This window comes from Neopsephotus bourkii, unplaced genomic scaffold (assembly GCF_033783945.1).
Source record: "Neopsephotus bourkii isolate Nb327-2 ecotype Australia unplaced genomic scaffold, CSIRO-AGI_Nbou_v1 NB_275, whole genome shotgun sequence".
Lineage (NCBI taxonomy): Eukaryota > Metazoa > Chordata > Aves > Psittaciformes > Psittacidae > Neopsephotus > Neopsephotus bourkii.
The window spans coordinates 1,120,297-1,125,924 of NW_026900784.1; positions in this window are offsets into that span (position 1 = coordinate 1,120,297).

The following is a 5,628-nucleotide window of genomic DNA, read 5'->3' on the forward strand; positions in this document are numbered from 1 at the left end:
AGGTTTCCTTGGGCCTCTCACGGCCTTGCTGTATCTTTCAGGATTTATGTACCAATTATCCCTTCTCCTGTGAGAACACTGTTTCCACACTTACCTGAAACCATATATGCAAACCTATAGTTAGTTATTTTTATAACTGGTGCTATTATATCCTGCGTTTCTTACTATACACAGTAATGTAATTTTGTTTCTCAAACTATGCACAGGATAAAATTTTACCTTGTCATAGGCTTGATCTTGCAGCGCAGAATATCTCTGCAAATGGAAACCATGAGAGAATTGTGTGTACACTGTGTGTGCTGCTCCTATGTACCTCTCTGTATCAGAGTTTTAAAAAATAAGCCATGTCTTGTGTTACTGTGGCTCTTTCCAATGTAGTGGATCTGGGAAAATGTAAGAATAAGCACTTTTCCTTCTATTTATATTCAATGCACTCACCAAGGAGCACAAGAGAAATTAATGTATTTCAGTAACACAGGAAAAGAGACATTAATACAAAGGCACAGCACACAATGTCAGTTTCAGCTGCAGTTTACCTACTCCTTCCCAGTATGGACATATTCAATATCTGACATGTCTAGAAATGCAGGTATTTTACCAGTTAATCGGATCCTTCAAAAATTATTTGAACTGACAAAAATATCTGCAAACTTCATATGGCAGATTGGTATTGTTCTCTTTTACTGTCTTGTTCAGTATCAAAACCAGCAATAGATGGGCTTTTCAGTTTTAAGGCATTCTAAAGTAAGACTTTACCATCCAAAGATTTAGACATAAAATACAAATTTAATTTCTGTCTACTTATTATACCCTTTGCATAGCACCTGAAAATTCTTCTCAGGCTGTGGTGGCATGGAGCTGGGCCAGGTACAAAACAAATGACCCCAGGCTTTTCTTTCCTCTTCTTTAGACCGTTAGGAAGAAACTTGGTTTAGCAAACAGCCCTTTGACTGGACTTAAGAATTACTGTATTCCATTTTTTACCTTATGGGTGAGATGTTACATGAAATTGCATAACGCCTATTATGCCTGAATTTTTATCTTTCCCTTTTTTATCTTTTAAGTGCTCAGGGTAGTCCTCAATGTCTTTGAACAGCTCCTATGACAATGGATTTACCTGAAAAAAACTCTGCAGAACACAAAACAGACTCCCTAAGATAGTTTTGCACTTACTACTTATTAAAGGGCAAGATTAAGGAGTTGTAGTAGCTTATAGTCTCAATATACAAATACTTCTGCATTTGACAGTGAGCTTCAGTGGTTTGTCTTGTACTAAAGTAATCTGATTTTATTCTTTTTTTAATCTATGGAAAATAAGCAAAATAATAAGGATGATATTTTTAACATGAAGAAAAAGAAAGCTTGAGTATTACCAAGCTCTTCAAAAGACCACACTAAGCATGGGAAGCTAAAAATAGTAGAAGAAAATATGTTACACACTGTTCATTTTATGTCTCTCCTTAATGTAAGCCTTGTTAGTAACTGATGGTCTGTCTTGCTCAGCCTATATTTATTTGGTACAGAAGTTCATATGAAACAACACAAATTGGAGGCAGGATGGAGAGGTACCTGTGTGATTCAGTTCTGTGAAAATAGATGAAGACACCTTGAGAAACATTCTTTAAGATTGTTGTCAGAGATACAGTTGGCTCATTTGCCTGTGCCATTTTCAGAGTTGTTTAGTAGTATGTTTTCAGTTTACCTGCGCTTACGGAGGCATTTTTCATAGAGGCATGTGGTTACATTCATAGTCTTTTATCGCTCAGCCTTTATTGCTGGAAACCTGTGAGATGTCTTGGCAGCATGAAGAGGTACCACGTTACAAGCATGAGGCGTATGCAGGGTGCGACTCACTGGTTGAAGAGCCCAGGGGCAATGAGGTCAAGAATCAAGGAAACTACCATGATGTGCTATGCACTGTGGCTTGTGATGTTGCACTGAACTCAAGTACTGATGTATCTTCCAGATAGTTCAGTCACAAGTGGGGCTGCTCAGCTCAGAGCATCCTACGCACCAGACAAGGTGGGATTTTCATAGAAAGAAAACTGCACAGCAGTGTAATTAAACACATATCATAAGGCATTTGTGTCTAGAAGAAGAAGATCAAGAAGAAAGTAGCAAGCACTCAGTGCCTAAGTTGTCTTCAGCCTAGCAGTATCCAATGTTTGAATTCTTCCCTTTACAGCCCAAGTAACATCCAAAGAAGGTTTGTTACCAGCTGAGAGCTTTGCCTTGTTTCCCAATACACCTTTTGGTACCTTGTTACTAGCTGGGTCCATCCAGCTTCATGTGGATATTGCAGACAGTGCTAGCAGATCTGCACATCAGGCTGCAACGGTTGAGTTAGAAAATCCTGTAAACCTTTGGCTGCCTTAAGCACATGGACTCAAAATACTGAAAAACAGGTGCAGATGCCTGAACTGTTGATAATTTCTGCTATTTCGACTGTCTAGCTGCTCAGGTGAGTAGGGTTTAAAGTAAAAACAAGTTAAAGGGGCTAGAGGAATGTGTATTTTCTTTTAATCCCAAATGGATACTCACTTATATGACAGTCATATTTCCAAGAACAGGTCAGCATGCTGGGATGCTTATTAACAGTCATTCTCAGCCTTTTGTGCAGGCTTGAGCTGTCAGACTGAGTTGTAATGTAGATTTCTCTGCAGGTCCCTGGGAGTGATCTTAAAGTTTTTACTCTTCAGAGGCACTGAACAGAAGTTCAGCAGAGAAGGAAGTCCCACAGAAACAATTTACTGTAATTGCAGCAGGGTGGACTGGGCACTGGTAGAACTCAGCGCTGCCTAGTTGGCAGCTTTAACAGGATGTAAAATCTGTAAATTATCTGTCTTCCCCCAAACAAGCAAAATTGTGAAGAAACCTGGTTGCAAATCACAATTCCTGCATTAGGACTCCAAAGGAAAGCCTGCTGCTCTGAAATTGTTGAAAACTGGGCATATGATAGCAAGTACCGTTGGCTGAAAACATGCTGAAATACAACCTCACTGGTAGTATGTGTGATCTACTTTTGACCTGCCAAGGTCAGTCTCAAAGTACCTCAAGACAAAGAATTTTGGGACACAAAACACCTTAAGCCCTAAAAATCCTCATAAAAAAAGAGCTTTTAAGAATTGATTTGAGCTTGAGGAAGTTCTTTTTAAGCTGACTGTAAAACTGAAAACTCAATCTAATTTATACCAATAAAGCATCTTCCAAGGTAGTGACCACATTTTCCAAGTGAAGAGCAGTTTGACGTGGCACGATGGCATTTCTTGCATGATGAAGACTGTTGGTGTAAGGAATAATGTGCTAGAAGTCAGCTGCCTTGTAGCACTTTATTCTCTATATAATAACATTAGCTTCCTGAAATCTGCACCTTATTTCTGCAAGAAATAATGCTCAAATATGCTTTTTCTTCCCAAATGAGAATGAACAATATTTCAAAATTTGCTTAAAAATAAATGTTTATTCTTTTTTTGAAGCATTAAAATAATTGATGAAAGCCACTGTGTTTTGCCATCACATTACTATAGCGTATTATTTCCATATTATAGCTCTTAAAGAATTCCATATTAGAGTTGTTAAAGTAAAAAGGAATAATGTAAGTTTTACAGAAATAAAGCACATCAGCCTCTAATATTTTGATTATTTCTCATAAACTCTCAAATACATCTGTTCTTATAGAACGGCTTGATTTCTTAGACTCAGATTTTTTTTGTGAAAAACAGCTCCCACAGGAAATTTTCAACATGATGCAAGAAGTCCTATTTTATTCTATAAAATATATTGTTAAAGGAGTATGACCACTGGGATTAATGAACTCTCAGGACAAAATCTCATCTTTATTCAGTTCTTATGAAAACATCTGCACACCTTCCACAAAACGCGTTTCAAGAGGTGGCTGAGTTCTAGGTGATGGCACTGTAGGAATGCTGGGTGGCAGCTGGCAGTCATGTCTGCTTGTGTACAGGGTGACTGCTTATATTCTGGTCACATGGGTGACAAACATCTGTTTTATCCCAATATAGTCTGAAAAATTCACCAGGGAAAGCTATTTTCCCTCTTTGCTGGAGACTTCCAGATGATGCCTGAGTGGGTTGTCTAGCAAAAGGAAATTAAGTCCCTATGTCCTTAGAGAGCTCAGTAACACTAGGGCAGATACTTGTCAATTAAGCGGCAGATTTGATACCGTGGATTTATCTCCTCACGTTTAGAGTGCCCTTAAAGGTTACCACCATTTTCACACCACAGTGAGCACTATGCCTCAGTCGAGGCCCTCACTGCTGGCCTGCATCCTCAGACTGCTAGAAAAGGCAGCAGTTAAATCAACTATAGCGTTCACCAGCATCATATTTATAACCACAGCATTTCAGTGGAGGGGGCGAGAAGACAAACTGTTCCCCCCCTCAAAAAAAAAAAAAAAGCCCAAAAGCACTTTTTTTTCCCCAAAAAAATGATTTTAAAAAGGTTGTTCTGTTTCTCCTCCACATACCCTCTTAGAATCATAGAATCAGCAAGGTTGGAAAAGGCCTTTAAGATCATGAAGTCCAACACTAAACCATGTCACTAAGGGCCTCATCTACATAGTTTATTAACACTTCCGGGGATGCTGATTCCAGCACTGTCCTGGGCAGCCTGTTCCAATGCCTGACCACCCTTTTGATGAAGAAATACTAAAAAATTCTTCCTAAGATTTCTTTTTTCCTAACGATTTTGCCTAATATCCAAGCTAAACCTCCCCTGGTGCAGTTTGAGGCTGTTTCTTCTTGTCCTATCCCCTGTTACCGGGGAGACTGACCCCCACTTCACTACAACCTCCTTTCAGGTATTTGTAGAGAGCAGTAAGATCCCCCCGAGCCTCCTCTTCTCCACACTAAACAATCCCAGTTCCCTCAGCCGTTCCTCATCACACTTGTACTCCAGGCCCTTAACCAGCTTCGTTACCCTTCTCTGGACTTGCTCTAACACCCCTATGTCTCTTGCAGTGAGGGGCCAGAACTGAACACAGGATTCGAGGTGCAGCCTCACCAGTGCCGAGGGGGTCGATCACTTCTCTGATCCTTCTGGTCACACTGGTTTTGATACAGGCCAGGATGACTCTGGCCTCCTTAGCCACTTGGACACGAGCTGGCTCATCTTCAGCTCCGTCGGTCAGCACCCCCAGGTTCTTTTCCGCCGGAAGCTTTCCAGCCTCTCTTTCCCAAGCCTGGAGCGCTGCTGAAGCCACCCTCATTCTACCAGTCCGTGCAGCTGGCCCTCACCAGCTGCACGGAGGTCTCTTCACCCCCTCCTCGGGACTCCCTGGGGCAGGCAGGGCCGGGCCAAGCCGCGCCTCCCCGCAGCAACCCGCCTCCGGCGGCAGTGCGGCTGCGGGCAGGCCGCACGGCGGCCGCAGGGCAACCTCAGGGAGTGACCCCGGCTCGGGAAGCCCCGGCCCGGCCCGCCGCAGCGGCGGCACACCCCTGCGGGTTCCACCAGAGGGAGGCCGGCCCTCTCGGGCCTGCCCTGCTCATTAGCCCGTGACGGGAGCACGGAAGGAGGCAGGTCCAACTAGCGCAACTCCCGCCTATTCTCCCCGCCCCGGTCTCATTCATTCCCAGCCCCTTCCTCTGCGCTCCTTCCCTTCTCTCCGGC